We start from the raw sequence: 20,731 nt of genomic DNA on the forward strand, positions 1-20,731 counted from the left end.
AGACTTTTTTGTTCTTCCAGTACTATAAAACTAGAGATGAAACTAGAGTCCTAGTCTTTGGTAATGACATTAGCAAATTCATGTTCCATGTTTTGAGTGTACTCCTTCAGAATTCAAAATGCAAGGACACATTGTATAAAGGATTCATGAGAACCTTAGAAATCCTATCATTTATAAAATGATTTGTATGTGCCAATAGTTCTGAAGCATACTTAGAATGTATAACCTTTCCCCCCCCCAAATATTAAAAATCCCTGTAGCTACTAACATACCAAAATGTTCCTTTTCGCATCCTTTTGGTTCAAAGCGAATGCCACTTAATTGAACAGAACCTGCATAAGGGAAAACCACTGAAGACTGTGGTATTGGTGGGTGGACTGGTAGTCAGGACTGTTCCCATCTTCCTTTCTTTTCCAACTGGAAGTGAATTGTACCCAGCTCATACATTGCCTGAGCAGTGGTTGAGCTGAGGCCATGTACTTGATTTGCACACCACTCCAGGCTCATACTTTAAGGGAAGAAATAATGTGGGCTGGCTGGCTGACTGATAATGGTTACTTTTACAACTAATAGGTGGGAGTGATGCTGAAGTGGGATGTAATTGTGTTTGTGCCACTCACAGGATCGCTTCCCTTCAAATTTTGGGACATATAGTGTAGCAGCTCCCCTCACTGTTCAGGTAACATATAAATCAAGCTTCAGTCATTGTTTTATCTCTCACTTTACCCATTTGTCAAACAAAGACAATTACACAATTACACATCAAGGATTTGTGAAAAGTAGGCCACAGTTCTATACGTAACAATGAACTGTGTGCATACCAGTCCAGTTTTGCAGCATTCATATTGCTTTGAAGTCTTCTGGTGTATGGCAACTCTTTCCATGACTGTTACTGGGTCCTGTGCCCTTATGATTTTAGTGTCTAGGTGACAGCTCCCCATTGAGATTCAGTGAAAGATCACTCTGGTTATACCACTGGGGTGCAACACTTTTCAGTCAATCAAAAGTTTTGTAATCAATTAATCTTACTGATTAATCAATTAGTTGCCACCCTATGCACACTTAATTGGGAGTAAGCTTCAGTGAACGTTGAGTAAACCTGTATAGGATTACATTGTAACTATTGTAACCCTAGTTTTAAGATTAGAAGAACTAGCCATTCAATCTAGCAAATGTAAAGAATGCACTCAGATGGTTTTCTTAAAAAAAATTAACCAGACTCAAATGTGGCAGAACTAATATTATAGTCTGTAGAAAAAAACTTTTTTTTAAAAAAAATACAAAATATTGCAGCTTTAAGCTTTATTCTTATTGCCTAGGATTCAAGCACCCTGTGTGTGACCAGAAAACAGCTTCTGCATGCACAGGTCATGTTTGGGATTGACAGTCTTCACTTCTGTCTGCATCTCCTTGTGCCACATTGAATCCTGCTCTGAATAGTCCCCCAAACCTCATGGGTGACTTTTCAGGCAGCTGGAGGGGAAGGAGAGGGTTGAAAACCCATCAGTTAGCATACAGTGTTCTGTGTGCAGACTTTTAGATTCTGGTCATTGTGAATTATTTTGGTCCACTGGTGGGGCTTCCCTTTTCAGAGGATACATTTGTGTGTGTCTGCATGTGCATGCATGCACCCTTTTCTGATACCCTGTCTAGTCTAGACAGCTTTGTGCCTATGATCCTTGAGAGATGCCTTTGAACATGCCCATTAACTCAAAAACATTGTGATCCTTTGCACACAGACACTGTCATTGTAATGGTGTTTATATTTAAGCTTACTAGAAGGGGTTCTTGTATATCTAATAGCCAGTCAGTCAGTTAATTGCCTTTGATGCCAACATGCCCAGGAAACTGCAAAAATAGAACGTAGGAATTAGTTTTAGGAAGTAATATGTGTGTGTGTGCTCAGGAAGTGCATTGGAAGCACAATATTTGAAGGTGAGCCTTCTAACATGATCTTTACCCATGCTGAAAAGGAGGACTTAGTGAGTGCTCCATTCAGTTAACTATCTGCATTATCCTCATGTCATGCTACTGCTTACATTACTGAACCATGTGTGGTGGGTGGCTTCCTGGCGCTCCTGTGACTCTTGATTCATTTAAATATGGTTAATATAAACTAGGGTGATTAACATCTGCACTTTATAATTCACTCAGAAAATATTCTACTTCTGCCTGGGTGAGAGCCTTCCCTGTAGTCAGCTACGTTTTCAAAGCTACTCTTTCATTTGGGGTAGGGAAAGTCAATATTGGTTTAAAATGATTGTATTGCTTTATGAAATAATAACTGGTGCAATGAATGTCAGGAATTCTAATTAATTTACATATGCATTAGAGTCCACTATCATGAAAGACCTTACTTGGCTTTCCAATACATGAAATTAAATATTTATTCCTGTTGTGATTTCATATATACATAGTTAATAGCTCTTCTCCAGTACCACCTGCTCACCACTATATGTCATATACCTTAAAGATCATATGTTACACAAGCTAATGGAAATTCAGACTAACGTGTTGCTGGAATGAGAACAAACAATTAGGTAAAATTACTCTGATCTTCAGGATATATCTACTTATATTATACTACTTTGCAGAAGTATAAAAAAAAAGCTTTTGAAAGCCTCAGGACACGATTATCTACAAGCCACTTCAGCTAGGATATTTGCACTTAATTTGATTTATGGTTCATGCTCGTACGAACTGCTACATTAGGATAGCTGAGCATAATGTTGGTGTTATGGGTCTTAGCACCCATGAGAGAGCACAACTTGGCTGCAACATAGCCATCGGCCAGTAGGCTCTGCCTCAGTCGCCAGAAATGGGATCAGATATTAAATGTCGTGCCACAACTCACTGATTGCACTGCTATAGCCAAAGCCTGTTGGATTGGACTTCATGTCCCATGGAAGGCAATGATGTTAGTATATTTTAAGGGCACCCTCACAGTTTTAAGGGGTTAGGGCAATCCTACTGTTTCTGTCTTTGATGACTGTAAGCCTCCAAACTCAGAGGCTCCTGATCATGCAGTGCAGAGTGGGAGGTCCGACAGAGGCTATCTTTGCCTCCCCACCCTCCCGCTGTGCATTTTCACTGAACAGGCTTTTTCATGCATCTCGCTGGGGCGTGTTGGAGGAGGAGGGAAGGAGTCTGGAGAGGCAGCAGGATGCTAATATCATGGCCTCTCCTGTCTCCTCCCCTCCCTGCCCACCAAAACACCCCCCTTCTCATGCTGTGAGGTCAAGTTCCTGACCTCAAAGAGCAGCCGGTGCATTTTTTCTGTGCCAGCTGCAAGGGGGAGGGGGTTGGAGTACAGATTCCCTCCTCTGAGGCTGGAGTGCTGTCTCCAACCTTGGATCTGGGAATCCGAAACATCTCTGGCCCCTTAGACATTGTCTAGGGGCCAAAGGGTTGTTTCCCCCATGTATCATACCATCAGTCTTCAGTGATGCTTCTTTTCTATAGTTTACTATAGATAGTAAAGGAAGTACTTCTTCACACAGTGCATAGTTAAACTATGGAATTCGCTATTACAGGATGCAGTGACAGCCACCAATTTGGATGTCTTTAAAAGGAGGTTGGACAAATTCCTGGAGGAAAAGGCTATCAATGGCTACTAGTCCTGATGGCTATGTGCTGCCTCCAGTACCAGAGGCAGTGAGCCTATGTACACCAGTTGCTGGGGAACATGGGTGGGAGGGCATGTTGCTCCTATGCCTTGCTTGTGGGTTCCCGGTCAACAGCTGGTTGGCCACTGTGTGAACAGAATGCTGGACTAGATGGACCCTTTGTCTGATCCAGCATGGCTCTTATGTTCTTATAATAATGTTTATGCTTTAAATAAATAAAATAAACTTGACATAGCTCACCTAAAAAATGTTTGCTACTGACTCAAATAAAAATATAGTCAGGTTGCATTGTATAAATATAACTAATGGGTATGCCCATTGTTCATGGATAATACAGAAAAACTGTAAGTAACACATTTAAGGGGAAGTGAATTCAGGGTGTTTTAATATCCAGCAAATGGTGAAATGCTGGAGCTTTTTGCATGTGTTGACTGGAAGTTAAGATAATAATTTGGTTGCACTATTTTAGCCCTATGCAAGTGAATACACAAAGGCTCTTAAAGCTGTTCTAAATAAAGGTAAAAACCACTGGAGTGAAAACTGTCCCCAGTCTTCAAGATATGCCAAAGAATGGGACATGGTGGACACCTGGGGAGGTTGGACAACAGTGACAGCTACATGCTGACCTTTCGTGAATTTTAATCTGCAAATGCATTTGTGCCTAGGACGACTCATGCTTTTAGTTACTGTCAAGGCTTGTTCCTTGATTTTAGAGAGCTGAGAATAAATGAATTTCAAGAATCAGCACTATGCATGTTGCATAACAAACAGGCTGACCATGGCTACATCCAAGGCATGATATGAAGCCTGTGGTACTCAGTGGAAATGGTTTCTGTTAAACTGAATTGATGGTAGATTATGAGTGTTACAAAACAAGAAGCCACATAGAATTCACAGACAGTACCCAATTATAAGAACAGCTATTTTCCCCAATGATGTGTTTTAGACAATTCAAGGTGGAAGAAAATTGTAGACATAACATTGTAGAAAGGGTAGGAGGTGCGGGACCCAGTTCTTATAAAACAAATAATTGTGCCTAACTTCACAAGTAAGGATTTGGGGTTGTGTAACCAATGTTAGTCTACCCTAAATCCAATTCATTTCAGTGGGTCTACACTAAGTAGGACTAAGATTGGACACAACCCATAATGGGCTAGTTTGCATAACCACAGCAAGAGAGATAAGCCATGGTAGCTTATTTTCCCTGCAGTGAGTGCCAGTTGTGTGCTGGCCAGATTTCCCTAATTACCCTTGCTGGTGCAGCTTGTTTGGGGGGTGGGGGACAGCAACCCTCAAATAACCCAACAATAGTCCATGGGTTTTTTGACGATTGCTGTCCCCTCAAACAAGTCATGCTGCTGGGGTTCAGATGACACGGCGAACTGCACCAGCGAGGGTAATTAGGGAAATCCAGCCGGCGCCTGCAGTGGGGGAAATAAGTCACCATGGCCGTGATCGTGTGACCTGAGTCAGTGTGTGTGTGTTTGTTTAATTAATTTATAGATTGTTTACCATATCTAAAAGATATCTTGTAGCAGTTTACAATGCAAAAATTAAAATAGAAACAATTAAAATAAAACAACAACAACACCCATCAAAATGGGCAGCAGAATCAATTGTGAAAGGCCTGGTCCCTAAATCAAGCCACAGTCGGTGCCTCTCGAATGCCAGAGGGAGGGCATTCTACAAAATGGGCACGTCCAGGTTGTCATTGGATGGCAATCAGCAGGTCACAGTGCAAGCATTAAGGCCTCCTCTAGTGATCTTAGCAATTGCACTGGACTATATCAGGGAAGGCAATGTGCCAGGTAACCTGGCCCCAAGTTGTTCAGGGCTTTGTTTGTTCCTACACAAAGGTAGACAGCAATCTTGCAAATGATTAGGCTGCTCGAATCCTGTTGGCTCCAGGGTGTATGCATTTGCCCCCATGATGTCCATGCGGGAAAAACATCATATGTGAAGTTTGGTTGGCTTCTATATGTTTTCTCTTACAGATTATCTGTTAAATTCCTGAGTTTATGCCTCTTGTTTCAGTGACCTTCTGTCTTTAGTAGGAATTTTGGTAGGAATTCCTGGGTAGAGAGTAGGTTTTTGGAAAATGTTTCTCACATTGCAAAATGAGGGCATTTGCTTACATGTACCAAGCACAATGTAACTGTAATGGAATGCTCTAAATAAACTGATTAATATTTCATGAAGGTTGTTGTAATAAGTGCAGTATACACAAATTATATCTCTAATAACCCATGCACAGTTTTACAAATGAACAAAATAAAGATTAAAATCTACGTCTCTGTGTGCTTCCAGATGGAGGGCTCCTGGTGCTAACAACCAAGAAAGCGTTGCACAACAGTTCCAACTTTTTTTTCCTTAACGGATTTTCTGGGGTAAAGAAAGAGGCAGAAAAAGTGGTGGGAAAACATGGGAAGGATATGAGTGAAAGTCATTGTCATCTGGACCCCCTCCCCATAAAATTCCATGAATGAGGCAGGGTCATAAAAACCTCACCTGGAAGTACCCAATATCCCTATTAAAAATAGGGCTCCTATTCCTTTAATAAGTGTGAAAAAGGGAATTTCTACAGGTGCCATGTCAAGGTGCTCAGGGATGAGAAAATCTGTACCTTCCAAAGTTACTTCAGCAACTCAATTACTAAAAGTACAGAACCCAACTACTCAAGGGTAGTTATTTCAGCATTAAATACTATGGGACAGATACTAATGATATAAAGATTAATTTTGCATGACTCTAAATTTACATTAGTACAAATATCAACAGATTGTGTTCCTAAATAGGACTATATCCATTGTGCTTTGAGTACCTGCTGACTGATTTTCACCTGTGATCAAACATGGATTTTGTGGCATGTGACATTTCTGTCTTGGGGTTTATGAGGTGGAACACCTCCAGAAGGATACTTATGGCTTGCCATGCCAGTAATTTTCATATTACAAAATCCCTGAATGTGAAATGGCATGACCACCTAATAAATCCTTAAAACTATAACGGCCATTAACAGGTCAAGGTGAACTGGGCACAATTTTATACTACACCATGTTAATGTACAATTAAAGGATGTACAAAGGGGAAAATGTGATGGGTTTTCTCCGATGAGAAGGCTATGACAGATTGCTCCTTCTGACTTGCATTGAATGCTGTTCCAAGAAATCCATTTCACAAAGCGTAATGTTTTGGCCAGGAAGAAGGTATGTTTTAGTGTTGGTCCATGCATACTAGATTCCTGAAGCCCTGAGAGGTGGCAGCCATTTTCTGATTTGCCTGATAAATAGGTGGGTGATCCATTCCTGCAGCTTACCAATGGATTACTACCATACAGCAATAAGTCTCCACAGTGATGCCGGTCATATATGGCATCTGGTTGTGACTTTGGAGTTACCCATATCATGGTGGCAAGCTACATGGGAGAGTGCTGTAGAGGTTCAAGCCCTGGAGTGAATCATTTGATTCTGAAGCCTGTTAGAAGCAGCAGTCTCCAGTGTGGAATTGTATTGTGCAGGCTGGACCTCAGCATTAAAGAGATGTGCAACTAAAAGATACCTGATCATTACCAGTAAGTGTACCAACAGTGACATGGTCAAGCATCAGTCGGCAGTCTCCGCCATTTTGTGATGAAGTCAACACATACAGTTTATTACAAAGTTATACTGCCTTTCCCGATGCTAGAAAGCACAATTTGGTACATGGACCGCCCACACCAACAGCACAATATTCCCTCTTCAAATAACAGGGAGGTCATTTGGCTGATGAGGCAGGATAGGTACACTGTAGAAAATATTTTTCTCTTTCATCCGTCTCCTCTTTATGCACTGCAGTGCTGCAGAAGATCACCCATAACTACTAGAAACTAAGGGAAAAGAGGGAAAGTTTTGAGAAAATATGGGGCATAGCTTTTGGTGTTTGGAACATTAAAGGTCATCTTTAAAATGCTAGCGAAGGCCTTCCCCCTGCAACAGTACCACAAGCAGTGGTGTAGTGGAACCAGGGCTTGCAGGGATGCAGCGCCAGTGATCCTTCTTTTTAATTAGCAGGGATGCTGTTGTCATCTGCCACCCCCCTCAGAATTCCCTCTTCCTTGTTATAAAGTAAAATATTGCAGGGGGGGGGGATTGGTCTTGAGTGGGCAATTAAGATCCATTAGCTTTACAAATCACTCCTAGCAGATGAAACCTCCTAGAACTGGTTTGTTGATATGGATCTACACCAGGGGACCCCAATGGAGCATCTGTGGGCACCATGGTGCACCTAGGACCTCCAGTGGTGCCCACAAAGCTCTCCCCTCCCTGCTCTCTTCACAAAAATTATTTGAAGAAAAACCTTGGAAAATCTTAGGGCAGTCTTCTTTCTCTCCCTTTTTAGTCTGTAGCCTTGCCATTTCTCTCCCCTCTCTCTTTCTCTCTCTTTGCGTTGCTGTTTCCCCCTTCCTCCCGTCCTCTAGCCTCACTATTCCCTCCTCCTCTTTAGCTTACTATTTCCCCCTCCTAACTTCTAGCCTTGCTCTTTCTTTTCCCAATACCCCATTGCCTTGCTATTTCCCCTCCTTCCTAGCCTCGCTATTTCTCTCCCTGATGTCAGGGTGGACACTGAGCCCATAGAATCCCAGAGTAGTTCTGATTCTGAGGAAGAGCAGCCACTCCTGGGAGAGCAGCGTGCTCATCCTTCCCAGGGCCAACAGCTGGCAGAGATTCCTCCCACCGGCATTCCTAGCATAGATAGCAGTCCTGGGAGTGAGAGAGTGCGGGAAGCAGACTTGCTGGACATGTGACACCAACGCAGGGAGCAGCGCCAAATGGAGGGTGCGGAAAGGAGGCATAGTGCCTGGTTGGCGTGCAAATAACGGTTGCGCCCAGACGATCCAAGGGAAAAGGGGAGGGACTCTCCCTAGCCCATAAGTTCAGGGTCTGCCAGTGATTCTCCTTCAAACGGGGACCCACTGTTCCAACGTAGGGCATAGGTACTCTGCTGCTCATATCTAGTTGCTAACGGTAGAGTTGTTAAGTTGTAAAAGAGGAATAAAGCTTTGAAAAGAATCCCTTTGTCTGTGTCTGGACTTGGCTACTGGATTAGACTGAGAGAGGCCTCCAAGGAGCCCATGACACCCTGCCCCTCTTTAGCTCACTTTTGACTAGCCAGGCCCTCATGGCATTATGTGACTAGCCACATCCTCCATGGGAACCATTTTGTGCCCACAACAGTTTCTCATATTCCTAAATGTGCCCACGGGTCCAAAAAGGTTGGGGACCCCGATTTACACAGTTGCCTGCAATTTTGGACTCTCCGGGTGGGGTGGGAGAGCTATGGGACTGTCACGATGAGCACCTACGCTTAAACATTTACCACAGTGCCACAGACTGCAAGTAGCATTCAGCTGCTGGAACAATTTTAAAAATACTTCTAGAATAACACTAAATAGCACAAAGAACAGAATCCAACAGGGCACTTACGCTCCCGCTGATTCTTTCCACCCTGCCAATTCCCTTCCACAAGCAGGACCCACCACTTACAGAAGGGAGATTTAGCACTTCCTAAACGAAGCCCTGAAACAAGAAAAGGAAAGGGAACATAGCATTAGATTGACACTCCTGGGGTCTTCAGAGAATCTTTGCCTCTTTCACCCTAGCACTCCAGGAGTCATTGGTAAACTATCTATTGAGTGAGGAATAGAAACTCTTAGTATTGGGAGTAGTTGTTTCAGTTTGGAGAGCTAACTGGGCTGCAGTGTTGTACTAGGGATGTACAGAACCCCTACCTTTTGTTTTTTTGGGGGGGTGTTCGACGGGGGGAAGTAGGGGTGCACGAAAGTCACCTGGTCTCGCAGCTTTTTGCGGTGGGGGGGAGGCGCCTCGCTGCTCTTCCCCCGAAGTTCAGGCCGGGGGGGGGAGGCTTCCCGCCTCGCCCAGCCGAAATTCAGGCCGGGGAGGAGGCGCCTCGTCTCGCCCGGCCGTGAAATAAAAAGTTTTTTAAAAAAACAACGCCCTCGTGATAGGCTACGTGACGATTAACGTAGCCTATCACAGCTGACTTTGCAAATCTAGCCGTGATAGGCTACATTAATCGTCACGTAGCCTATCACGGGGGCCTTTTTTTTTTTTTTAAGTTTTATTGGAATGGCGGCGGTGGCAGCCGGTCGAAAGATCGGCTGCCGCCCCTGACGAAGACCCGACGAACCGCCGCCTGGACCCGCCACCGGGAGGGACATTCGGGAAAGGTAAGTCCCGTCCCGGGGGGGAGGCGGGGGGGGCGGAGAATTTCTCTCCGAAACTTCTTCGGGGGGCTGAACACGTTGGTGCTCGGCCCCCCGAAGTTTTGGGGAGAAATTCTCCGCCAACCCTAGGGGGAAGGCGATCCGTTCCTCCCCCCCGGAATCCTCCGGAGTGGCTCCATGTCCACTGGATTCCGCGGAGCCGCACTCCAGCTCCATACTGCAGCTGATACAGCAATGGCAGCCGCCATTACCATTTTGCTTGGTTGTTGTTCAGTCGTTAAGTTGTGTCCGACTCTTCGTGACCCCAGTTTTGCTTGGAGAAAGCCATAAATGGCATAGTGGACACCACTTGCGGCCGTAAAGCCCTGAGTTTTACGTAAATAGAGCCATAAATGGCTGTGATTAGGTAAAACTCAGGGCTTTACAGCCGCAAGTGGCGTCCAATACACCATTTGCATCTGTGTTTTTCCCCGCGATAGGCTATAGCAAGCAGTGAAGACATGCGAAACCCTCCCTTTATTTCTGCAGTTTTCCAGCTTTGCTTCCTGTTGCTCTCATATATTCACAGAACATCTACAGAGCATCTCATATATTATTGCATTTCTGAATAACTTTTGTGTATGTGGGGGATTGTGTGTTTGTTTTTCTCATGAGAAAGCTGCACACATTATAGCAGTAGATTAGCACATGTGACTTGACAGTTGTGGATGGGAATACACATCCCTCTGAAAGTAATGCAATACTGACAGTCATCTGCATTTGGATGCCATTCCGATGTGCATTCAGTCTGTTTTCCCTGCTCTGTCACTTGCACAAGAGTTTGCATATCCAGCTGTCAATTATTATTTTACCTGACATAAAGTAAATGAGACAGAATCAAACATAAGGAAGGTTCAGGATAATTGTCTGCCTCAGCAGAAGAGCAATATTTGCATCAGAGTTGCAGCATCCCTAGGAAGAAGCAATAGCTTCCCAGTTGGAAATCTAGGAACTGCTCTGCCAAGAAAAGTACAGCACTGAAGCCAGTGGCCAGGCATGGCTTTCTTGAGTGTCATGACTGGAGAGCCCTGTAGCAATAGACTTGACTCTAGTCTTATAGGAAAACCTAACTGAGAAATTAACCCTAGAGCACAATGAGATCTAGGAAGGCCAACAATAGACATAGCAATTTTGGGCTTGTCCTAGCAAACAGTGCATCTCAGGAGTTGTTTTGGCATTGTCTGAGTTTAACAGGAACAAAAATCAGGAAGAGATACAGTAGATCACCCTAGGGTTGATTTGCTGGGAGTAGACATTAGCTATGTGCCACATGGCCCCCTTGTTGCTGAACCTGCACAACTAAAATGTAGGGTTAGAGATGGGTGAGCTCTCCCCTGCTAACTCTGGATTAACCCAGAAATGAACTGAATTATCCACCTCCCCCCCATCCCAAATTGGTAAGAACTCGGATCATGTTTCCAAGCCTCAGAAAAATGACCCCTCTGCCCTGCCAGCCCTCCCTATCCCCAAAAGCACTGCCCATCCCACCGCAGACCCTTAAACACCCCTCTCCCTTCCCTAGGAAGTAGCAGTGGGAGCAGCAGTGATGGGAGAGAGAAGATAGGAGAGGAAGATTGTCCCTACCTTCCCTCCATACCTCTTCATTACTCTGGGGTTCTGATTAGTAGCATACTGGGGTGCAAGGCCCAAGGGGCCCATGGGAAATGTAGTTCTGATGGTACAGTAGGCCTCCATCATTTTTTCCTCCCCACACAACTGTCACTGCTACTTCTGCCACCACTTGCCAGGGAAGGGAAAGGGAGATGTCGGGATTTTTTGGTGTGTGTGGGGGGTGCTGGCTGGGATGCTTCAGAGGATTAGGAGGATTGATGGGAACTGGGGTGGAGAAGGAGGGAATTCTTCTTAGGCTTGGATTTTGATGCCAGAGAGAAAATAATTTAGGGGCTTTAAATGCTTTCCTCTCATTTGAGGCAGGCTTTTACAAATCTCCAGATTTCTTTTCCAAGGCTTATCCAGGAAAACTTCTCAAAGAAAGTCTATTTAGGATGACTCAGTCTAAGGAAAAAAGGGCTGCTGTTTCGCAGAGGGTGATGTATACTTAAGCACAGAATATCTGGAGGGATTGTGTGTCCCACAGGAGGACTGAATGGATAAGGAGTTTGTACAGTGCACATATGCACATGTATCCCATCTCTGCCACAGCCCCAAGTCACAGTAAAGGTACTGTGGCAATTTGCAGTGGAAAACTGATTGCAGTCAGTCCCTAAAGAGAGAAGCAGCAGCAGCCTGAAATCAGGCAGACTATTCTGCTACCAGTTGGTGTCACTGAACAAAATAAAGGTAGCTTCCTCTTTGTTTCCAAATGGCCCAGTTTCGCTCCCGATTTCCTTTTCCTTGTTCAGTTAAGCCACTGATCCCAGAATCTTCCCTGTTGGATATCTTGTTAATGACCTGGGATCCATAACTGCTTCCTGGGATTTCCTTCTTATGTTTAGAATGAATAGGTCTCATAGAGCCTCCATAGATGTTCCATTTCTCCAGGAGCAACAGGAGCTATTTCTTCCCAGCTAGTAGTACTGTAATACTAGTTTTGTTTCTACAATAGTTGTGTTACCACTGTACAAATGTAATTGGGGTCGAAGGAGGCAGGGGGCAGGAAGCTTCAGTGCTGTAAGTCAACCTTTCAGTGGAACAAAACCTCATTCAGATCTTTTAAAAGGGAGAGTGAAGATCTTCACTTTATGACCCGCAGAAGAAATAAACATCTTTCAAAGGGGAAAAGTCACTGATTAAAATGGGGGATCACTGCTGAGGAAGAACTGCCTTGCATCTTTTCTTTTTCCTTTTGAAACCTACATAAAAATTTGTGGTTGTGGGTAAGAGAGCTCACCATCTACCGAAATAAATGTAGTCCCCCTCACAGATTTTTAAAAGCCTTTCCAAACTTTCCAAGGCTACGAGAACAGGGGGAGAGAATGTGTCATCATCAGTGGCCTATCACAGGTGGTGTCCAGTTGGTACCCAATTGTGTTCCTGGCTCATCACTGCCACCTCTACCGCTAGCCAGAGACATTGCTGAGGATGAAATTGGGTGGCCTGACTGCAGCTTCTGGTGCCTGGAACTGACTTCACATGGTGGCTGGAAGCCATGCCCTGGAGGGACAAAGATGGAGCAGATGGTAGTGGCACATAAAAGGTCCAAGGTCAGAAGAGGAGGAGGAGTGGGGAAGGGTCTTCCAGGCCAAAGGGCCTGACACTTGGAGAGCCCTTTATACAAATATATTGTATTTTTTTAAATCAGTCCACTCAATGAGCGCTCATTGTAAATTGCTTTACAATGAAACGTTTAAAAACAAACCCTAAAATAAAACCGATAAAATAATACATTGTAATAAAACAATGTATTATTTTATCCTTCTAAAATAACCTTCTAAAATCAAAGCATGGCAGTATTAATCACTAAAAGCTCAGTGAAACACGATAGATTATCTTCCTGTATGAAAAATCTCAGGTGTGAAGCAGCTCTGATTTACTGCTGACATTGATACAGTTTGCCAACATGCATATTCAGGACAAACCCTGTAACTATTATTGCAATGCTATTTAGCCTTCACCCAAGTTACCTTGTTGACCCCCACTGAAATAACTCCCCCACAGTACTCCCCTCCAGACCTCCTCAAATTATTATTAGAGCTCAGGTATGTGCATAGATTTCTGGGTTTGTTTTGGCTGGAAGTTATAGTCCAAATGCCCAGCCATGGAAGTTGTTTTTCCAGTATGGGCATCTGGTTCCTTGGCACACACTTTTGGCTTGGATAGAAGTAGGGACACTTAGCAGACTGGCTACCCACTTAGTAACCATTAAAAAGAAATGAATGCTGCACTGTGTTGGCCTCATGCCTGTTATTTACTATGATAGCTACTGGGGCACAATCTGTAGGAAGGACTGAGATAAGGAGTGGCTATAGAGCAGAAAGGCCCTCCCAAGATTTAGCAAGAATGCTTCTAAGGGTAGCAGGTTCCAAATAGCATCCTTTCAATGATGACAACCCATGTTAGCCATATCCTGCTCCAGGGGATGTGCAACAGGCAGGAGATTCCATGGCCTTGTCCTTGGCTTTCAGTGTATTCATTCTGGCACACTAGAAATTCAAGGACTGAAACTCTTGACTACATTGAATGATTGTACACAAGGGGGTCATGGCTGGAATACTCCTCCTATTTTCCCGAGGAATGTCTAATTAAGTAATGTAATTTTGGCCTCACAAATACCAACATTCATCTGTTTTGGAAGTGTGGTTATGGTGGCTTGAATCATGTCACTGCTTGCCTTATTTTTTTGGGTGGAGGCAGTTTGCAGTATGTTGAAAATCACTAGAATTAGGTAGCAAACTGCCTCAAAACAAATGAACACCTCCTCGAACAAACACCATCCCATGGTTTGTATGTGTGAATTCGGTTTTATATGAAGGGCCCATAATAGAGAACATGCTCAGTGGCAGAACACATGCTTTGCATGTAGAATGTCCCAGGTTCAGTCCCCAGCATCTTCAGGTAGGCCTAGGAAAGCCCTAAACCCTGGAGAGCTTCTGCCAGTGAATGTAGACAGTACTGAGCTAGATGGACCAATGAGTCAGTATCAGGCAGCTTCTATGTTCCAGAGCATTTCTGGCAATAGATTTCAGGGGATAACCCTGAAGTGCTGCAGCTCCTGGGCAACTCAGTATGCCAGGGTTGGGGAACCTGTGGCCCTCCAGATGTTGGAATATTCCAACTCCCATCAGCCCCAGCCAGAATGTCGAATGGTCAGGGACTGATGGGACTTGTACTTCAACAACATCTGGATGGTCCACAGGTTCCCCACCCCTGCAGCATTTATCCCAGCAAGAGCTTCTTTATGTAACTGCTTTCAGCACCACCAGTTATAACGTTTCTTGGGACAGCTCCCTTCTTTCAAGTGCTGATGTCAAGTCTTCAGCAGTCATGACTAGTCAAATGTACTCCCTGTTCCTACCAGCTCTGACTGTAAGAATTACTGTTCTACCTCTCTGCCTTTTCTGTACCTGGAAGGGCAGAACCTCACTCTGCTGCTGGGCCTTAGTTGCACCTTCTGCTGGGCTTTAGTGCAACCTTCAAGGTGTTTGGCACAGCTGTTGTTCTTAAGATCACCCATTCTCCTTAGCTGGCTTCCATATTCTTTGATTACTTGCTGTGGGCTGTGGCTCTCTAGGAGTGATGGAAATGGATGACAGAAAATCCCAATCACATTTATTTTCTGGTTCTCCTGTTTTATTTATAAATACAGATTTATACCTTGCCCTCAAACATGGACACTATCAGGATGGCCAAGATAAAAACAAAGTAAAGAATTAACAGTAAAACAATCACTATTAAATACAGTAGATTTAAAAGCAGAGCAGGAGATAAATCCATTTCATACACATTCTGTGTATTAGGAAGCCAAGTGCTGAAATATTTGAGTATGAGCAGTATAAAAGGGATCCTCCCAAATGTTCAAAATGATTCCCACTGTTAAGTACAGTCTCTCCAGCCTAATATTAAGATACCTATGTAAATCACAGAGGTGACATTTTTGTGGAAATTCTCCAACAGAGTTGTGTGGCATAATTGCTGACTCACAGCTAAATAATTATCCTAAATAAAATGTGAAGTTCCAAGAGTCAGACCATTTGTCTATCCAGCCAGGTTTATCTATTCCAACTGGTAGTAGATCTCCAACGCTTCTGGCTGAGGTTCCACCTGAGATCCTTTTAACTGCAGATGCCAGGAACTAAAACTAAAATGACATGAATGAAAAAAATGTTCTCTACCACATGCCAAATAGCAACAACAACAATATGGGAATGCTTCACAGATTTGTGTGTCAGACTTGAGTAATGGCTTGTTTTATCATCCCAACATATAGGTGCTGCTGAAGCAAGCATAATGATTTTAGGATTTTTAATATATAACAATTTTAAGATTTGTTAAATAATCAACAACTTACATTTTCAACTTAAACTATGTTCCTGCCCAGTGTAGTTTCAGATGAAAACTTGAAAGTTAAAAAGCAATTAACACTGCAATCCTATACCTGTCTACTCAGAAGTAAGTCCCATTGAGTTAAATGGAGCTTACTCCTAGGTAAATGGATATAGGATTACAGCCTAAGTAATTCATGTTTACCATTTGGTGATGATAATACTGGTACAAGCCTCTTGTGAACTTTAAATCAGATCCTCCAGTTTTACTGCATGTGGAGCTCCAAGTGAAACCTTTAAGGAGATCAACTGCATTCAAAGTAACTGCAGTATTAGGCCCTCAAGCTGCAAAACTGCAGGCAAACACTTCTGCTACAAGTAGAGGTGACACAATGCCTCATGCTTTCTTCTTGTTAGTTCATTTAACACCCCCCCCCCAATAGTGACTAAAGTGAATTCAGTAATGCCATTTTTAAATTAAAAATGTTCATTGTTCTGCTACAGTGTGCATCACAAACCCATATGTTCAGGCTTGGCCTCATATGTAAATGATTTTAACAAATTATATGATAGACACAGCACACCTTGATAATCTACCTGTGACTGATACAATGTTGGTTTGGTCAAAAATGGAGGATAACTCTTAATTAAATGTTAAAGAGCAAATGACAAATATTAAAATGTACAAAGGGACAGAAAATGTGAGTGATAGAATCTGTTGTTTCCTTTTTCCCTACTTTCCTGACTGGTGAATTTGGGCAAACCCTTTGTTTGCAAGTAGGTGATGCTTCAGCCTTCTTAGTTAAATACTAGTCTGATGGGCTCTTTATTTCCTTAATGGAAGCTCTTATTGTTTGCCAACAACTTGAGATATGTAAAGAACATGGAAAGAGGGCAGTCTTTGCTTGGTATAACACTGTGCTTCCACTGGGACTTACAATACACAGATGGGCCAGCCTTACTTGGATAGCAGATTACAGAAGGAGTGCCATTTTCCTTTCTGCCAACCATTTTAGAAAATGAGGTCTAGACTGGAGGGGGAGCCTCATTTTGACTTTTAATTTCAAAAGGTGGCCAACACCACCTTGCAGTCTTCCAGGAAGCAATTTTCATCATCATGCAGGACTCTCAGGTTTCTATTAGGCCACTTGGGTGGGGGCAGACTGGGTGGCAATGGGGACGAATTGTGTTCACCACTGTACTTGCCATTAGATGTTTCCATTAAAATGTAGCCCAGCAATACAATCCTATACATGTCTAGTCAGAACTTGCTGAGTTTGAGAAGGGGCTGTATCTCAGTGGTAGAGCTTCTGTTTTTCATATGGAAGGTCCCAGGTTCAATCCCCAGTATCTCCAGCTAGGGCTGAAAACATTCCTGCCTGAAACCCTGGAAAGCCGCTGCTGCCAGTCTATGTTGACAGTACTGGGCTAGATGGACCAAGGGTCTGACTCAGTATATGACAACTTCCTATGTTTCTAAGTGGTGATAGGATTGTGTCCTAAGGCTGTAGCCCTATGCATGTTTGTTTGTTTGTTTATTTCATTTCTATACCGCCCAATAGCCGAAGCTCTCTGGGCGGTTCACAAAAATTAAAACCAAACAACACACAATAAAACAATTTAAAATATATAGAACATTAAAACCACAATATAACAATACAACCACAATAAAACCCAGCAGCAGTGCAGGAGTTTAAAATACAGATTTAAAACAGCAAAGCCAAAAATTTAGAAAGCTAAAATGCCTGGGAAAATAAAAAGGTCTTCACCTGGCACCGAAAGGAATACAATGTAGATGCCAGGTGAACCTCACTAGGGAGCTCATTCCAGAGCCGGGGTGCCACAGCAGAAAAAGCCCTCCTCCTAGTGGCCACCCGCCTCACTTCCTTTGGCAGGGGCTCACGGAGAAGGGCCGCTGATGATGATCTTAAGGTCCGGGCAGGCACATATGGGAGGAGGCGATCCTTCAGGTAACCTGGCCCCAAGCCGTTAAGGGCTTTGAATGTTAACACCAGCACTTTGAATCGGGCCCGGAAATGGACTGGCAGCCAGTGCAGCTGGAAAAGTACTGGCGTAATATGAGCTCACAGGCCAGACCCTGTTAACAATCTTGCTGCCCTATTTTGGACCAGCTGAAGTTTCCGGACCGTTTTCAAAGGCAGCCCCACATATAACGCATTGCAGTAATCCAGACAAGAAGTTATCAGAGCATGGATAACTGTAGCTAGGCTATCTCTGTCCAGATAAGGGCGTAGTTGGTATACCAGCCTAAGCTGATAAAAAGTGCTCCGTGCCACTGAGTTCACCTGTGCCTCAAGTGACAGTTCTGGATCCAAGAGCACCCCCAAACTACGAACCTGATCCTTTAGGGGGAGTGCAACCCCCTCCAGAACAGGTTAAATATCACCTAGCTGGGCAGACGAACCACCCACTAACAGTACCTCCGTCTTGTCTGGATTGAGTTTCAGTTTATTGGCCCTCATCCAGTCCATTACCATGCCCAGGCACTGATTCAGAACAGCCACTGCCTCACCTGGTTTTGATGAGAAAGAGAGGTAGAGCTGGATGTCATCTGCATATTGATGGCACCTCAGCCCACACCTCCGGATAACCTCCCCCAGCGGTTTCATGTAGATGTTAAACAGCATGGGGGATAAAATAGAGCCCTGTGGAACCCCATGGCACAATTGCCATGGCACAGAGCAATAATCATCCCCCAGCACCACCTTCTGGAATCGGCCATCCAAGCAGGAGCGGAACCACTGTAGTGCAGTGGCTCCAACTCCTAACCCAGACAACCTATCCAGAAGGATACCATGGTCGATGGTATCGAAAGCCGCTGAGAGGTCCAGGAGAATCAACAGGGTCACACTCCCCCTGTCCCTCTCCCGGCAGAGGTCATCCCACAGGGCGACCAAAGCAGTTTCCGTTCCAAAACCAGGCCTGAAGCCCTATTGAAATGGATCTAGATAATCCGTTTCATTCAACAGTGCCTGGAGCTGTCCTACAACCACCCGCTCAAGCACCTTGCCCAGGAAGGGGATGTTGGCCACTGGCCTATAATTGTTAACATCCTCTGGGTCCAGGTTAGGCTTTTTCAGGAGTGGTCTAATTACCGCTTCTTTTAAAGTGGCAGGCACCACTCCCTCTCTCAAGGAGGAATTTACAACCTCCTGGACCCAGCCGGACATCCCCTCCTTGTTTGATTTAATAAGCCATGAAGGGCAAGGGTCAAGCACACAAGTGGTCGATCGGACTTGGCCAAGCACCTTGTCCGCATCCTCAGGCCTCAATAACTGAAACTCATCCAATAAAACTGGACCAGACGGTGCTCTGAACGCCTCTACCAATGGAACTGCATTAATGGTGGTGTCCAATTCATGACGAATCTGAGCAACTTTATCCTCAAAGTGCTGTGCAAACTTGTCACAGTGCGCTACCGAGGGTTCCACCGTCTCTCTCCCTGGCCCAGAATGTAACAGGCCGCGAACCACTCAGAAAAGCTCCACTGGATGACACTGAGAAGATGCAATGCTGGTGGAAAAGAACTGTCTCTTTGCCATCCTCACCGCCACAGAGTAGGCTTGATAGTGGGCTCTTACCTGTGTTCGGTCAGACTCAGCACGAGTTTTCCTCCACCTGCGTTCTAGCTGTCTCCCCTCTTGCTTCATTGCCCTCAGCTCAGGTGTATGTTCAGACAGAAAAAAGCCCTACAACTCCCAGCTTATGCCAGCATGGCTGGCTGGGAAATGCAGGACTTTTTTTTCCTATCTAAACATGTATAGGATTGCACCCCCAGTGTGGTGTAGTGGCTAGAGTGTTGGACTGGGAGTTGGGAGATCCAGGTTCTAGTCCCCAGTTGGCCATGGAAGCTCACTGGGTGACTTTGGGCCAGTCACAGACTCTCAGCCCAACCCACCTCATAGGGTTGTTGTTGTGAGGATAAATTGGAGGTGGTGGAGGATTATGTATGCCGCCTTGGGTTCCTTAAGGAGAAAAAAAGGCGGGATATAAATGTAATAAAATAAATAATTTTTTTAAAAAATCCCCCTCCTTAAGGTTCCGCAGATACATCTCTTGAATATAACAAATAGAAACCATTCCAAATATCTGAAGATGAAGATATGTAAAAATATTCACACACAAGTAAGGAATATGGAGAAGTATCGACATGGGATGGCAAATAATTTTCCTTGACTAGAGTTGTCAGCGCTTTTCAAAACCTTTGGCTATAATCCTGCACCTAGTTAGGCTGTTTAAGTCCCACTAACTGTACGGGGGAGGGGGACACACACATTCTGCAAGAAGTGCCCTTGTGCCCAAATTACAAGTGCATTTAGGTGAATATTGAACCTCGCTTGGCTCAAGGTTTTGGAGTCCCCTCTTCTATCGTTCAGTGCAGTCTTCCCCAACCTGGGGCCCTCCAGATGCTTTGGACTTCAACTCCCATCAGCCCCAGCCAGCATGGATAATGGTCAGGAATACTGGGCGTTGTAGTCCAAACCATCTGTAGAGCCCCCAGTTGGGGGAAGATTCCTTTAGGCCACAATCCTATGTGGGTTTAGACAGAAAAAAAGTCCTACAACTCCCAGCATCCCACAGCTAGCATGGCTGGCTGGGGAATGCTGGGAGTTGTAGGACTTTTTTTCTGTCTAACTGGGCACAGGATTGCGCCCTTAGTGTTTTTGATCCCTGTTAACCAAATGCAGGAAAGGGTAAGCGGAAAGACCCCTTCAGACGACAGCCTTGCCTCATCGCGGCTCTACTGCGCCCCTTCCACGTGAGTGCCACAACTGCCCGGGCTGGGCTCTGTGCGCGCCTAGTCGCCGTCGCGTCGGGCGCCGCCTCGCCTCGCCTCTCCAGCCCATGCGACTCTGCCCTGGCCCCCTCGCCCTCGCCTC

The 20,731-nt window shown here is 44.5% G+C and overlaps 1 protein-coding gene across 3 annotated transcripts in view; it reads left to right on the top strand.

Moving 5' to 3' along the window:
* Positions 1-20,731, top strand: part of PPP2R2B (protein phosphatase 2 regulatory subunit Bbeta) — a 390,243-nt gene that overhangs the window by 119,955 nt on the left and 249,557 nt on the right. The window lies entirely within an intron of this gene.

This window comes from Heloderma suspectum, chromosome 2, assembly GCF_057233095.1.
Source record: "Heloderma suspectum isolate Gila_16-S chromosome 2, 16-S_ref, whole genome shotgun sequence".
Taxonomy (NCBI): domain Eukaryota; kingdom Metazoa; phylum Chordata; class Lepidosauria; order Squamata; family Helodermatidae; genus Heloderma; species Heloderma suspectum.